The sequence below is a fragment of the Falco cherrug genome, chromosome 10 (assembly GCF_023634085.1).
Source record: "Falco cherrug isolate bFalChe1 chromosome 10, bFalChe1.pri, whole genome shotgun sequence".
In the NCBI taxonomy this organism is placed as follows: Eukaryota; Metazoa; Chordata; class Aves; order Falconiformes; family Falconidae; genus Falco; species Falco cherrug.
Genome location: NC_073706.1, coordinates 17,195,406 through 17,212,516, shown reverse-complemented (window position 1 = coordinate 17,212,516; position 17,111 = coordinate 17,195,406). Strand labels below are relative to the sequence as shown.

The 17,111-nt window shown below is 39.4% G+C and overlaps 1 pseudogene; it reads right to left on the bottom strand.

Moving 5' to 3' along the window:
* Window positions 1–17,111, bottom strand: part of LOC102058451 (casein kinase I-like) — a 30,820-nt pseudogene that overhangs the window by 5,561 nt on the left and 8,148 nt on the right.

The window sequence follows — 17,111 nt, the reverse complement described above, 5'->3', positions numbered from 1 at the left end:
AGGTATTCTAATTCTAATTTTGAATTTCCAATGACCAGGAACAAACTGCAAAATTAGAGTAGTCTACAAGGTGCATCTATCCAGGTATCTGCTTGCTTACCAGTATGTGAAGCTGGGGTAAGAGGAGTAGGAGGAGCTACATCTTGTGTTCCTCTCAGCCTGCCAGAAGCAGTGGAGGGTAATCCACACACAGCTGGATTTCGTGTATGTCTCAGTCTTTCCTCGCATTCTCACCTTTCACGTTCAGCATCTTCAGCCGCTCTGCTTGCACCCTACGGGTCAATGCTAGTGAATAACTTGGGGGATTACTGAGCTTGCAACTACGTATTTGGATAAAAATACTGAAAATAAAGAACTGGACAACCCATGAATTGAAATTTGCTAGGGCATGACTTTGACAAAATTTCTAGGGAACTGCCATAAATTTTGTTCATGCAACTGCTGGGATAGTCTTCAAAATGCTAATGTACACATATAATGTTATGGCAGCTGGACACCTCCTCAACAGTTGCATATGACCTGCACTGAAGTTCAAGGTGGGAGAAAACGGTAATTTTGCAACCTGGCCTGGTGATTGCCCTGAAGAAAGTATCTCAGAAGCCTTACACATTTAAAACCCCGTAACTTCAAATTAGCTATCACTCAACATCCTTCTCACAGCTCCTGTATCTCCTGCTTTTCCTCATTTCATGATTTTTTTTCTAGACAACAGAGCTTAGAGGAGGAAAAAGGTAAGAGAGTCTTACAGTATCAGTTAAGATGCTCAAAACTGACAATATAATATTAAAAAAAAAAAACAGAAAAAAATATTTAGAGATCTACATCAGCTACTCACAAATTTCAGAATGTTCCAGTCAAACATATAGTCACAGGAGAGCCCTTGTCGGTGGAAGAGGTTTTTGAATAATTGCCTTAGATAGGAATAGTCCAGTTTGTCATCAAAACGCAAAGAACAGCCGAAATTCAAGTATGTGGCAAATTCAGCTGTAATAAAAGAAAGCCAGTTATTTCCCTTCAGTTTCACATTTGCTTTTTGTAATTCTGAATCACAAAAAAACCCCAAGCCCAACAGCAAACATCCTAAACATCACAAAAAAAATAATGAGCTAATACTAGAAATCTACAGAAGGCAACACTGTAGCCCATCTATCAAGTCAACCCTGAAAAGGAAATTTCTTGTCTATCACAGAAATCAAAGATCTCATTTGCCAACAGCAGAGAGGATCTATAATATTAGAGTTCTTTAACCAGCAGGGTGGGGGTGCGTGTGTGTGGAGGAGGACAGGCTTAAAACTACAATTGCACAAAGAAAAGAGTTTTTTACCTTTCTTTCCTTTGAATGTACTTAAGCGCAATTCCTTGCAGGACATGGACTAGCATCTCTTTGCTGTTAAGTCACATAAAGGTTCATGTCTGCTACCTCACAAAACACACAAAAACGAGGGGACCACTATCAATTTCCCATGTAAGTCCTGTTACAATTTCAGATTTTCAGACTAGTCTGAACACCTGTTTTTACATGGCTCGTGAAATATTAGTTACACAGCAAAAAAATGAATATTGTTGTGAATTCAGTGCACCAGAGACAGCAGCAGTATCAGAATACGAGATTTTAAGTTCAAGTCTTTCTGGCTGAGATTATATATTAGTAATTTATGTTAAGAAAGACATTCTAACAAAGAGCACAAGAAAAGTTCATTAGTCTTTCCTGCCTGTTAACCCCAGAGAAAAACCACAGTTGATGAATGTAAAGGAACACCTATGGAGGGACAGTTGAAACAGAGCGAAGGCAGTAAGTTTTCACACAACCATGACAAAAACCATAGTTCTCATTGTCATACCTAGCTGCTGAAGCCAAACGCATGGACAGAATAGAGACAGCACTCTTTATGAAAGATCAACAATATTGCCTGATGGCAGCTAACATTAATAAGTTTTAAAATTGATTTAAGTACCATTTTGCAGGGCTCAAAAACACCTCATTATTACTGTGGCATAAATACCAAACTGAGAAACAGAAAAGGTTTGAAGCACGATGCTAGAATATAGGAGGGTTTCTTACACCTCTCACAGATGCTGACCATCAACAGGCCAAACTACGTGAACCTGGAATGACAATTCTCAAGTGAAACAACTGCAATAGGTGCATCTGACTATGCAATCCAAATAATTCAAGAAACAGTATCCACACATATGAAGAAATGGGTAGTTTCTCAAAATGCTATTTGCTGTTGAGAGTTATCCAGCCAACACCAACACATGCACACACAACACAGTGCAAATCAGATGTACTAAGCTACCCTTTGAATTGAGGGCACCTCAATGATTGCTTACTAATAGTTAAGACAAAGGATAATTAGAAATGGTCTATGAACAGAAAGATCCCAGTCTTGAAAGCACAGTGTCTTCATTACAGACATGCCCGATCATGGGCAGGGTTGGGGGAATTTAGAGAAAAAAAAAAGAAAAAAAAAAAAGAAAAAAAAGAAAAAAAAAAGAGAGAGAGACAAGTAAAAAAGACTGGTAAAATTCTGTGCAAAGCAAAAAGAAATCCCACTAAAATGTGAACATGTAAGCCTAGTGCCGCAGAAAAGTAACTTACAAGAATATCCTTTACACAAAACCTCCATGGGTGTAGACATTTTCTTTTCACTGATACGTTCCTATTTCTGCCTCTTTGTTGCTGCTTTCAGTCCCTGCCAGGGGAGGGAGCCCAGGTTAAAATACATCAGTATTTTAGCCCAAGGACTCCAAGTCATCTCTGTGAGATTGCTCTACAACAGTATGAAAAAGTGGACTCATTAGGAGCACTGGAAAAACAAAAGACTGTGCAACAAGACTGTCATAAAAACCCTTTGAAAAACAAGAGACAGTTGAGAGTTACTATGCCCATGATAAACTCATCCAGTACAAGAAAAAGCCTATCACCCTTGCAACTATTAAAAAAATATGCTAATTCCTGAGAATTACAATCTGACCAAATCCCACCCAATCAAGAGATAAGAGGCCAAGCACACTGCACTAAGTGCCATAAATAAGGACCATCTTCTATGCCTCATTAAAGCAACATCTACTTGTGCTAAAATTATGTGCATTGACACTTTTAAAGTTTCTATTTATTGCTTTCTCCAGCTCACCGATTCCAAGATGCGTGTTGATGGATGCATAACAGGCAGTTCCTGTTAAGTTTTTATTTTCATGATATGGAATATGTTGGTGAGTTCGAGCGTCTCGATGCTTCTTTGCTAATCCAGAGTCTATTACGTAGACAAGATTGCCTTTCTTCCCATGGCCCATTAAGAAGTCTGGCTTCACATCTCGGTGGATGAAGTTCTTAGTATGAATATATTCAATTCAACTAATCTAGATAAAGAGAAAAAAAAAAATCACTCGAGAGAGACTAGGCATACACTTTTTTCCTTATAATAACACTAGCAACATTGTCTTAATGATAAAAGAGGTAATGAAACCTTTTATTGTAAAATGTAAGGGCATTAAAGAGAACATAATTTGATAGACAATATGTAAACCTCTCCAGGTCTTTCCCCGTGTCTATTTTACATTTGTTTCCAAAAACTTTCTTGGGCGAATTTCTTTTGTCTTTGAGCAGTGCAACAGATGGTTTGCAAACAGTGCAAGTCTGTTTTTTTAAAATCAATTAAGACTTTGTAGTCACTTTAGATTGGGCACTTTGTATTTAAGAGAAACAAAACCAACTTTGAGTCTTTTCTTTAATGATACAGGCCTATTCACCTCTAAATTACAGAAACAACGTATTTGGTTCTGATCTCTCAAGAAATTTTAATATTCCAACATACTGTACCATCAAGATCAACAAAGCAGTTTCCTACCATTTGGTCAGCGAGTAATAGGACTGTCTTGAGACTAAATTTCCTTGAACAAAAACTGAAGAGATCTTCAAGACTCGGTCCAAACAGCTCCATCACCATTAAATTGTAGTCCCCTTCAGCTCCACACCACTTAATTGTGGGAACGCCCACTAGAAAAAACAATACAGTTTATTCAGTATAACCATTTGATTTATATACAAATCTTCAAGGCACCTAAGATGAATTCTAAGAGGGTCATGACTGTGAATGTTTGTACTCACAGTGAAGTGTAATATTTTATGCAACCTTCAGCCAAGAAAAAGGTGAAAAACTCACCATCACCGAACATTTAATCACCTGTAAGCTGCCCATCCTTAGCATAAAGGACTCCAAATTTAAAATTCACAGGTCCCTGAGAAATAGAACCAAATATTATAGGATAAACAGACAATCAAACAAAAGACATAAAATAATGTTTCCTCTAAGGACTTTTATATACATCTTTTGTATACATCCTACACACAGGAATATACACTTCATACCAACTCCATTACACGCTGAAGTAGCACATACCTAATAATTTACTTTTGATCATAGATTGTGAATTTTATCATATACTAAGTTGGTGATCTATTAATAAGATATATTATGCTGGTGCTTAAAATGATTTTTGATCTCATATGTTGCACGGAAATACTACATTTTTGTACTGCAATAAGCAATTGATATCTTAGTTGTTGTAAGTCACTAAGTAAGTGCTAGGAGTGATAAGTTTACATTTACCGCTTGCTCTTCAAGAACCAATAAATCCTGTAAACAAAACAATATCTTTAGCACACCGATACTGAAGACAGCACAAAATACCCTGTAACATATTTGTATATTTGTTTCATTTTGAAGTAGCCAGTTCAACTGATAAAGACAGCTTATTTTGTAACTGTAACCCTACTCATCATTATTATCCTGCTACTGAAAGAAACAAACCACTAGCATTTATACTTAATGACTTATTTTTCCAGAAAATAATAAAAAAACACAACCAAACAAAAAAAGAAGTCACCTCCTACCTTTTGTATCTCAGGATGAAAAATTTCCCTTGGGCTCTTCTCAAATTTGTCAAGACTCATAGCACTGAAATGCAAATGAAATACTGCTTTATAGGAGAGCAAGTATACATTTCAACATTAAACCACTAACTGGTTGTAGTTACAACTGATTTCAAACAGAATTGTTCAAAGAGCCTTGCTTACATGGAATTTTTTGTGGAGGAGCCATTTATTTCCCACAATACTAACCTCTAAGACTTCCTAAACTTCTTCTGGATTTTAAAAACAGAAATAACTAGGACCCTGCACGGAGATCAGGTTTAAATGTACTGTATTTACTTATAAAGCACAGAATCTTATTCCATCATCCTTCACTTTGGCTTTATACGTAATCATTGTGAGCATTTTAGGAAGACTCAATAACCTATTCTATTCCATAAGCTTCTCTTCTATCTCTTTTAAAATAACTCAAGTCAAGTCAAATGAAAAATGGGCCATTCAGCATCAAATTCACACACCAAAGATCCACAAGCAAGATCAACTGCCTCAATCACAGACACCTAATTTATAGCATTTTTTCCTAACTCATGTTTCTACATTTACTATTATTTTTGCCCATTTTTTCCCTAGCATTAATTTCTGGAGCTGCGCAGCATGCCACAGAGTGTCAAATGCAGTCTGTCTGAGGCACACTGAGCTGACATGAAGGTCACATCTGATGCACCTTTCCATCATTGCTTATGCTAGGTCACCATGCGGACAGGATTTCCCATAATTCTCTTTGAAAGCAATTAAAATGTTACAATTAATTTACAAAAAAACAGGTTTATCGTGTAACTGAAATTCTTTGAGATAGTCTGTACCTAGACTCACACTGGCTGTGAACAGGGTGAAATGGCAAAGGACTATCAACCAGGCCCAAGGGAAGGCTCAAAGGCTGTAAAAGCTAAAGAATAGTCAGGGAAGGGATTTTAGTCCAAGCCCAAGTGGGCAAAAGGAGATGACATTAGTCCTGCTGCCTGCAGGTGTGTAGGAAAATCACCTTGAGGGGGGGAACTAGAGAAAATTGCACCTTAACAGAAGCGTAGTATTATGGAAAGCTTTTTAGAGTAAAACACAGCTATGGCCTTCAGGATGGTTGGCATGCACAGAATCTATATCACCACAGTTCCCTAAGCAACACCTCCTGGCAGCTCAGCGCACGCGGATAGTGGTGACGGAGGATGGTGCGGAGTGGAGACACCACGGCCAGGCTGTCGTGCTCCCTGCAGGAAAGGGAACCAGATGGCACCACACAGCTGATAAGCTGCATACCAGTTGTCACACGAAGAATCCTGGAGATGTCTGTGGCTGAGCCAACCATTATGGTGAAATTACTTTCCTCAGCTGAAATAATCTCATTGTAATACTAACGCACACCTCCATCTCAAAGCTGCCTACTTCCAAGGTACTACTACACCTCACTGGGCACACAACACCAGTTAGTAACAACAATATGCATGACTAAAGTCACTCAAGCTCCACCTAAATGTGATGGAAATGGACTAGTCCTGGACTGAAGTAAGTCCAAAGTGGGGGGAAATTGTCTAAACTCCCTGGTTACCCAACTCTGATTCAGTGTTCACAAAGCTAGGTCAAGCTGACTTACTCTCTATAGTTGTTATGAAGGGACTTCTCACCAAGGTAGTCAGCCTTGGGGAGGATGAGAAACAAAGAACAGGTAGTGAAAACAATGCCATTATCGAAGTTATGCAGAAAGAAACCTTCAAGTGAGGAAAGTTCTGGCTATGAGAGGAAACAGGATAAGGTGTTGCAACCCTCTGACATCAACAGAAAATTAGTTGAAAATAAGACAAAGATAATTGCCTTATTCTTAGTGGGCAATTATCTTAGTGGGAGATCACAACCTTCAACTCAAACAGCCCCCCCAAAGGAGGGCAAAAACCCGCCTGAGGAGCATGCGTAGTTAGCAGAGAACTTCAGCAGTGCTATCTGAGGATACGTACTAATTCGTATTAGAAGTGAGAAACTTGTAACTAATCCTGTGTATGATGAATGAATACGCAATGTACTATGAAGTATAAAAAGTGGACAGATGAAGGGAGAAATTAGGGAGGACTCCATCGGAACTTCTGGGATCTGTTGATGGGCTGAACCTGTCTTCTCCCCCATAGGGACACCTCTTGAGTAAGAACTTTGTTTTATGCATGCTAAATAACTAACTCATGCTAGCTGTTATTAGCGATTATAATTTAGTTGTATGTAGTTCAGTTGTATATAATTCCAAGCCTGTTTTTGCAGACAGTCCCTATCACTGGCAATCACTGTTCAGACATGCAATAAATATCCTGCGCAAGGCAGGATGAGCTGTGCCTGCTGGCCGCCAACACTGCCTTGGCCTTGAGGGAGGGCAATGGAGCATCCCCTGCCAGGCCATGCTTGCGCGAGGCTGCTACCTGCGCTGAGGGGTTGGGGCCGGGAGGGGCAACAGGGAGGGCCGGTGCTGTGGCACATGTGGGACACGCAGGGCAGGTGGTGGGTGCATGCATGTGCATGCAGACCCAGCTGCCGGGCACGTGCAGCGCTGGGCCACAGCTGCGGGCTGGGAGCAGCACAGTGCTATCAGTCGCGTTGCAGAAGCTTTCTGCATCCCATGGCATGAGCTTTCTGCTGGCCCGTGTGGAACCGCTCCCCAACAGCCACTGAGGGATGGTGCGAGGCAGGGCAGGAGGTGGCATGTGGGCCCGCTGAGGAGAGCTGTGCGGCGCCCCGGCTGCCCGGCTGGCCCTACAGGGTGGCCCTGGCCTTTGGGGGTCCCCCGTGCCACCTGCAGGTGCCAGCCCTGAGGCAGGGGGATCAAGGGCCGGTGGGAGCTTTGGGACAGGGCTTTGGGATTGTTGGGTGCCTGCTGGGAGCTCTAGGGACACCGAGCCAGGCTGTGGTGTGTTTCAGGGTTGATGCGAGCTTTGGGGCAGGGTTTGGAGAGCCTGTGGGAGCAGCTGGAGGCTCTGGGGCAGGGCTAGGTGAGTTTGGGGGCTGGTAGAAGTTTTGAGTTACAGCTCAAAGCTCCGAGGGCCTTGGTGCAGGTGTTTGCATTTTCCTGGCTGCTCTTGCCTTGCAATAGCTTGTAAAGGTCATTAGCCTGTAGTTCTTTGTGGCAGCGTGCAGACATTCCCTAATGTTCTAGGGTTAATGCAATTTACAAACACATATTTATTATTACTGTAGGGTGTTAAAGCCAGGCTAAAAATTCCTGCAACTGCAATAAACCTGGTGAAGTCAGACAAGAGCAGCTGTACTCACTAGCGCTGGTTAGTCAAGGAAGGCTAGCAACTGTTCCTGAGCAGTATTCTTCCTCATGTCTCAACTCAGACCCTCTGTTAGGGCATTCTAAGTTCATCAGCCAGCTCTTCTTGATGGAGGTGTAGCAAATGCATCAATGTTCTGCAGAAAACCATGACAAAATAAAGTTGGTATTTAAGCATATAGACCAATCTGATATGCACAAGCAAGGTAAATGGGAATACACAAGCCACAAATACACCTCCCATTCACCCCCTTTTAGAGGCAGAATAGGATGATACCGGGGCTTCCCATAGGAGAGAAAGAGGGCCAGTTAGGTTAGACTTTAGAGGTTGATTTTTCTGTAATTTTGTGTCCACATTTTGGACGCAACTGTGCTCTGCCTGTCATTCAATTAACACACAAGCGAGATGATCCACTTCATATACAGTATAGTACCAGAATCTCTACAGTAATCTCTATGTGTCAATATTACTGCCTGCTATGCCAGTTGGGTGGGTGGTACTCTGCTGCCTACCCATTTCCATGAAATTAGGTACTTCAGGAGAGTCTAAGCAGAATGCATTGCAACCAGGCTACCAAGAGTGAAAGGCTGCTATAGTTAAGGCTGCTGTTCTCTCCCTCAGAGTATCTCTGAGTGGGTGAAGTTCTGATCCAGCCTCAAAGTAACAGAATTCCAATACTACTCTACTCGATTTCACTCACTTCTGCTTTCTAACAGCGCCACTCCTGTAGTATCAGTGAATGTGAAAATCCTTGTTGTAAAAGGCTTTCCTTGTCTCAGGAATTTTAAGGCATGAGTTTTTACAACTGCTCATTTAAATTCAGTGGAAGCAGCCATATTCCTTGTTCCAGCTCCATTCCAATCCTTTTCAGTAATTTTCATCATGGTCTGCTGGTACCAGCAAAGTTACCTTGCATTACTGTGAAAAATTAAATTCTCCTAAAGCTGCTTTTATTTGGAGTTGAGAAGAAGCAGCTTTTACTCCACATAAAGCTTTAACCTTTCTTCTATCTACCTGTCTTCCCATTTCCCCAGTTACAATTCCTGGGGTAGTCCTAATTGAACCTTACTGAAATTGATCTCTCAACTTTATAATTTAGATAGTTGTCCCACTTCCTCTTCCATAGTCTGTCACTTGACAACCATCTACCTAGGATAATAACTTCGTGCCTTGTATCTTAAAAAGATAGTGCTTCATCACACACAAATATATGTGTATGTATCATACTCATGTTACATATATAGACTTTGCAGTACATGTGGGTGAGCTATTCTGCTAATCACCAGAATAAACTTGTTTTTTCTTGTTTGGAGATGGAGCTAGCTTTCAAGTAGATTTTATTATTTTATTTTTGATATTTGATTTTATTACTTTAGTTTGTTCATATTTGTCTGGTGTCTTCGGCTTCAGCCATGACAATCTAAAAACTAAGCACGGTATCCTTCTGTTTGAATCTAATGCATGTGAGATTACAAACAGAATTATCTAAGGCAAAGCTAAGCAACAGTAGCAACAGGGTGCAAGTGATAGACAAAAATAATGAACAACTGTTATCAACAGTTATCTTAGTTTACCAGGATGGAACACCTCATTCTGTAGGAGCTTCTGGTGATATCAGGGGCCTGCTAAACTCATTCACAGATGATCTTTCTGTTATCTTTTAACATTTGCTGTCATTGGCTATATGTCTATAACGAAGAAATAAACTTTACATTTCATTTTAACTGAGATGCATTTTAACTGAGATGCATGAGTAAAATTTATGCATGTTCTTGTTTCTTTAGCATGGTTTACGTTTTTTTCTGTTTCGTTTTGCTTCCCTCAAAGGAAAGATCCTAATACATCACTCGCCACCATGCACTACAGGGTTAAAAATTTTGGAAATATTAAATACAGCATTTAACCTTTGATTATTAGACAGGCAGGAGCATCATCTTATACTCACCTGCAACATCTTCCATAAAACATTGTCTTTATTCTGGTTCAGTATTATTCTACTATTCGATATTCTCTCAAATCCTCATATAAACATGCTTAACCCCTGGTTCTCTCAGTCTTTAACTACCTACAACATCAATAACATTTAACGAGCTTCCAGGAACCATAGGCCATTATTCAACAAAAATCAGATCCATAGGTGGAAGAACAGTGTAGACACTCAAACAAAACTACCAGTACCTAAATTCAGGTACTCTTCTTACAGAAGTCTGTATAGCACTGTTGTTATTACCGGGTAACACTCAACGGAGCAAGAGTATATGAAAGAGCACCAATAAGTTTGCAGTCATTCCAGAGGGTTCATCTCACTTCCAATAAGTGTTCATAGCATTGAGTCTGGTGATTAAAAAGCCACCAAAAAAAGCAAGTACCCTTCATGCCTTAACGAGTGAGCTAGTTTATATTTATGGACTTTCATTGGTAATGAATGCTATTCTGCAAGAATGACCAGTGCAAGCATCCCTCCAAATGTAATTTCAGCATGAAGGTACAGTACTTAGCACAGGATCCTCTCTATAGCTTGTTGCCTGTTTAGACAGTGTACTTCCCTTGTCTAGCTCATTTGTGTGACCTGATACTTCCATAATGCAGATATTTGTAATAGAAACATTAAGGCTGAAATGAATAAATTACATGCAGAAACATATGTATGAAAGCACTAGAAGAAATTACAAGAAAAGAAGTGACAAAGAACAGCATGACTTGACAGCACCAGCAGGTCACTGAGATCACAGTCAGAGTCTTGAAACACACAGACTGGGAAAACAAAGGACAACCTAAAACTGAAGATAGACTACTCACAGAACAGGAGGCAAAAGGCCAGGCAGTCATTCAACAACATTGCTTAATGACTCATGGACCTGTGTCCCTGGGTCTCTGAAGGGTATAAAAAGCATTTCCAAAATGAGCACATGGTCACCCAGCGAAAAGAACCCAGGAAACATGATGATGACTCCAAATCTGTCATCCTTTGTTCTCTGTTTCACCACAAATAATCTTGGTTGAACTAGCCAGACATACACACCTTGGTGGTTGTTAAAATGTGGGTATGGAAAATGAGTATGAAAGGCTGACTGAATGAAATCTATAGGAGAATGAGCATGAGTGACTGAAATCAGTTTTGTTTAAAATAAAATCACTTCTTCTATACAGTCTCACATTTAGTTTTGCTATATTCATTTTATGTCAGTAGCTGCTGCCAGTTGATTATGTAAAAATTTCAATAAAACCTAATAGTGTGTGCTTACAGAAGAACGTCAAAGAAGACAACGACCTATTTAGGGAAGCAAGGACACAGCAAGCATGAAATAGCTTGTCTTTTTGAAGCAATACTTTTCTCCCCCTTTTGCTCAAAGGAAGAGACTTGGAACATTTACAATTTCTGTTGTTACACCAATAACTTCTTATTTCATGTTTCACAAAGGAAAAATAGCTGTTAAAACAAGTTGGTTTCTCAAAACTAGCCCCGAGTACGAAATTACAGGAAATGTCCTAAACATTTTTGTACAGTGACACATGCACAACGGTGCTAATATATACAACGTGAACAGAGGGAGGGCCAAGAAAATGAATATTTCTGTTTCCCTGAATACGTGAGGCTTAGAAACCAGATTTCAGATGCAATATAAATTTCAGGTTAAAAAGCCCTGCAGATCATGTGGCTTCTCAGAATGCTACTGAGTTCTAAAATAGAATAGAAACAAAAAAAGGCAGAATCATTTGCAACAGCCAATGTTACTGTTACTACCAGCAGCAGTAGTTTAAAAATTATGGGATATTTGGTACTAGTGACCTGTTCTTTCCCTGTGTAGCCACCGAGTCATGCCAATGGCTATTTTGCTAAACACAGAAGATAAATTACTGCAGTATTATTCGTTATGAGGTTATTTGCTCAAAAATTTTTCAAAGAGAAATATTATTCCAATATTTTTATCATAAAAAAGCTGACAGTAATGTACTGGGACGGGACTTAGGATATCAGATTACTTACAGTGTAAAAAAGAGTTCAAGATAAGGTGATAGTGTTACAGATGTTCTTGCTATGAAATTACTGTGCTTCCAGGGACACAAAATGGGTAGTATCAAAGCCATAATATCTGCAAATAAGAATGTGTTATATACCCATGTCCCTTCCCCTCTTGTAGTTAAAAGTGGCTTCAGACTTTCAAAAGTACATTCTGTACAAAATAGTAAGTTTCTGTTGTTGAAACCTGTCTGATGGTTATAAATGACAGCAGCCACCATTCTCTTACAATGGAAAGCACTTGCCTTCTTGCACAGCTAGAGAAGTTTCATGTGCCTCATCCACAAAAAGAAACAAACAAGGCAGCTTCTTTAATGTTTTAATGCTTCTTTAAATCTGCAGTGAGACTCACTTAACACTCTAAAATGCAAATGCAGACTGATCTATTACCTTGGAAATAATCCTCAGAAAATCCCTTTGATTGTTGTGTTTCGTCCTCATTGATCTCTCCTCAAATCTTGTTTGCTGCCTTCACTTCTGTCAGACTCACAGATTCAGTCTAATTTGGGAACTGAATATATTATACTCTATTTTAGCCATAGTCATGCAAACTGACTGGATACTCTGTTGCTGGAGGAGCTCAAAACAAGCACAGGATGGCCTCAAAGCTAAGGAAGATGCCACACTAGTGGCAGAAATGTCTTTGGTCTGATTTGAGACCAAGAAAAGCGGTGTGGCTGTGAGTAAAGATGAGCCATAGAGGCAGCACTTGTGTGCTAGATTCTGCAGAACAGGTTTAGTTAGTTTAGGTTAATGCTGTGCCAGTGACTGGGGAAAAAAACCTCAAAACCATGATACAGTATTTGTAGCCCAGTATACTGCAGGCATGACCTGCTCCTTGGCACTCGTAGATTCCAAAGAATTCTCTTTCAGAGACAGTACCAGACACAATTATCCTCTATGGAATAAACAATGAACTCCTAACTAGTTACAGTACTTCTGAACCTCTAAGCACCAGTCTGACTGCCTCTACGGCCAGAAAACAGAGTAAGGAAAGGGACAGAGACTCACGGCAGAGCTGTGGGGAGTGCCCAAGAGAAAAGGGACTGCTGATGTGACAGGAGGTGAGGATGGTAAGCACTGCTTCTGGGAGAGGCATCCCCTGCTGCTGCAGTAGTTGCCACCTCTGAGAGTAGGGTGCATCCTGCTTGGCAGCAGCAACAGCTGTTGGGACTCTCCAGCACTGACACAAAATAAGAAGGCCTATCTTGCTGACTCCTCAGCAGCCTCTGTCCTTGGCAGTTTCCTACTTCGCCAACTGTTAGAGCTGAAGCTGAAATCTAGCTCTCACCAGTCCACTGCCAAAAGGAGCTGGCAAACTGTGGAATGTCACCTAAAACATCCTAGTTACGCACAGCCACAGTGTATGGCACTACATGATTTCCTGCTAAAAGGAGAAAATTTCTAGTTATGAGTCAAAAGATTTGTGGACAGAGATGCAAGCATTTATTTCCAGGTGAAGTACTGCTTTAAATTCTTAGAGCAAATTCAGCATTGCCAAAATACCAATGCTATTCTAGTGGAACTGTTGCTGTAGCTGTAACACTCCAAGGTTACACAGCAAACAAGATTTGCAGGGTAAAACAGTCGCTTATTAGGCCAGCAGATGCAACTGGAAAAGCTATGGGCACAACACTAGGTCTTGCTTGCTAATTCTATTTTGGAGAGCATGTTGGATTTTAATACAGGAATGGAAATACAGTATTTATATATATGCTGATGTTGTACTTTTTAACTCACCGTCTCCTCATTTTTCTTGTTTGATTTGGTCTTTGATTCTCCTAAAGCTTCCATTTCCTTTGTCCCAGATCCTTTCTCTCTCTTTATACTCATATCCCTACCAACCATCCCCAGACTAGGGATTCCTCCAATACTTTCTCCTGATGATATTTCCTTGCTCTTCCTCAGTTCTACTCTTCTTGCACTTTAATGAATACCAAACCTGGTTTGGTATTCATTAAGCAATTTCTGGTTCAGTTTTCTCCATCTTTGACTCACCCCTAGTTTCCTTCATTTCTGTGATCTTTTTGCCTCTTCTGGGGAATATTTCTTCCATGAAAAAAATACCTGAATATGTGGTTTTCCTTTTCTCCTTAGCTGCACTCCTGCCTAACTTTCCCTCTTTTATTTCTGTTTCTCTTTGTCTCAAATGTATGATTTTTTCATCTTCCTCTCCGCTTCCTGCTGTGCTCAATCCCAATTCCTGATCTCCTTAATTTTGCTCCTTAGTCTTTCACACTTGTTTGGCTTCTCTCTAATAACAATATTCTCTTCCATCTCAAACAATTGATTCTGCTTGCCTTTCCACCTATTGCAGCATTTTACTTGCAGTTATCACTTCTCTGATCATGCTATTTACAAGCCCCGTGTAAGTTCACTTCATACACTCCAATCCTATCCTTTCTTATTATGAATTCTACCCATCAGATTTTTGTGCAGCCTCTCTTCACAAGATTTCCAATATGCCTGATTTTACCCATCTACACAGCTAAACGTCTTGTCTGGGGTCTTGTTATTTTATCTTATTATGACACTATTCCTTTGTATAGGATGAACAAATACAATCAAATACTCTTGGGCTGAGATGAGCAAATACTTAACTAACAAGCAAACAAACTTTGCTCTAATAAAAAATAGATCAGGAAATACTAAAAATCATTGTCATCATTTTATTGATAGTGTATTCTCCCTGCTGCATCATGTTCAATTCTTTTTCCTTTATATCAAAGAAGTATACAGAAAAAATTAAACTATTTTCAGAAATGTATGACATTCAAACTAAGAAAACAGCATGAAAAGAGACTGAAAAGTTTGAAATGATGTAATTTGGAGGACTATAACATCATATCATAAAACATGGTATTACATAGGAATACAGAGCACTGAACAATAAAGTGAAGCAAAGCCATAGGTACATTTTAACCCTGACAATGTAAGAACTAGTGGATCTTAAATGAAGAAAGGAAATGTTCAGAACTTTACACAACTCATAACTACTGTGTGAAACTCATTGTTCTAAGGTACAAAAAACCCAATAAATTTTAATGGATTCTAAAAAGGAGGCAGCTTGTCTCTGCACAATAAAAAGATGTGGTTATTTTTGGGTCACTTATGTAAATTTCTTCTTTCAGGGAACAAGTGTCCAAGTGACTGAAGGTCAGACAGTTTTCCCTTCACAGGATAATCAAGAAAGATTGCTATGGGACTTCCTGTTGATTCTTGTGAAATGGCTTATACTGGCAGAAACAGGAATCTCAACTGATGCAATACTGGACAGATATGGTGCTAACATTCTCTGTTTCTATGTGAAACATTCGGTTACTTCTTGGAAAAGACCAATTCTTAAGATGAACATGACATGCAAGAAGTCTGCAGGCTTGTGTGTCTTAGTAGTCAGGAACTTGGTAACCCTTCTCCACAGGACACAATGCAAAGTTTATTTGCTGTGGGTTAAGTCAGTCACAGCAATAAAACAATAGCAAGGCAAATAAGACTGAATTGACAGTGGGCATAAAATACTTATCTTCCCTACTAAGGCCTTCTCTACATCATGCAGTTCAGCTCAAGTACCAAGAGTACGCAACAAGGGGAAAAAGTTTCACTGTCACAGCTTTGACATCAAAATAAATTTTCCAAGGACAGCTCAACTACATACACATATATATTATCCTTGACAAATGTGCATCCAGTGCATTCTTAATCTCCATGGAAAATACTATTTACATCTTTACAAGCTACCTAGAGGGTCTAGCTGAGTACTTTTCCTTACTGCCAACATTTTTATTTTATACTTCCTTTCAGTATCTTTCATTAAAGACTAAAGTTTTTAAGACCATGACTCCTCAACTGGCCTCCTCTTTCTGTAACCACTTTTCACCTTTTTCAAAAATTACATCTCTGCAAGTTGCCTCTGGTTTACTTTGATCGTTCTAATTTTTTTAAACTCCCCATATTCTTGATATTATCTAACTGATGTTAGCCCAGGGCTAACATAGTACTTCAGCTGAAGTCTTGCTAACAACAGAAAGAGCATATTTAACAAACATCAAAACTCAAAGCAGCCTTTAGTGACACTTCAGTCACTATGCCCTTTCAGTTTGACAGTGAACACTGAAACAATGTAGCATCTAGTTTTACGAGTTATGCAGTTAATTAATAGAAATGTTGTGTAATCGGTGTTTCCAAAGTATGCTGATGAAAATACTGTGTGGGATCTTGTTGCAAATCAGTTAGTATGTATGATAGCTGTCACTTCTTACTTCTCCTCTGGTGTATTGATCTGTCAAGGAAAAAAAACCAGATGGTCTTGACTGACTTTTCGGCAACTCCATCTAGCTGTTAATCATCATCTAGATGCTAACATGCTTATCTATTACAGTATTTTCCAGGAATTGGCATCATACTAGTTGATGTCAACTATAATTTCTGAGCTCCTTCTCATGCCTCTTGCCCCATTTAATACATAGATATTGTGCTTGCCTATTTCTGATCTTATGAAATTTCTGCCCTTCAAGTTATTCAAGGTAAGCACTAACATTCCTGAGATTGCTTCAGTTTCTTCTTCTCATTGTAGATAAGTGAGGTGAAGTAATAATAAAATGAGACAAAATATCTTGTTCAAGATGTGGAAGTGTAAGGAAATGGAAGTTCTTGAGGGGGTGGGGGGATCCATGAGTGAGGATCCATGATCAAATTGCTAGAGGGCTGATACAAAAAATGAAGAATTAGCCTGAAAAAAAAATATTCTGAGGCTATGCTAACAAATTAATTTTCTTTGTACCTATAAAATGTCTTATATATGCAGATAAAGTGTTTTAACAATTATTGTTGTGTTTTTATAGTTAGAAACTAGATGAGTAACCATCATAGAAGCACAAATTACAGTCATAATTTGTACCTGCTACAA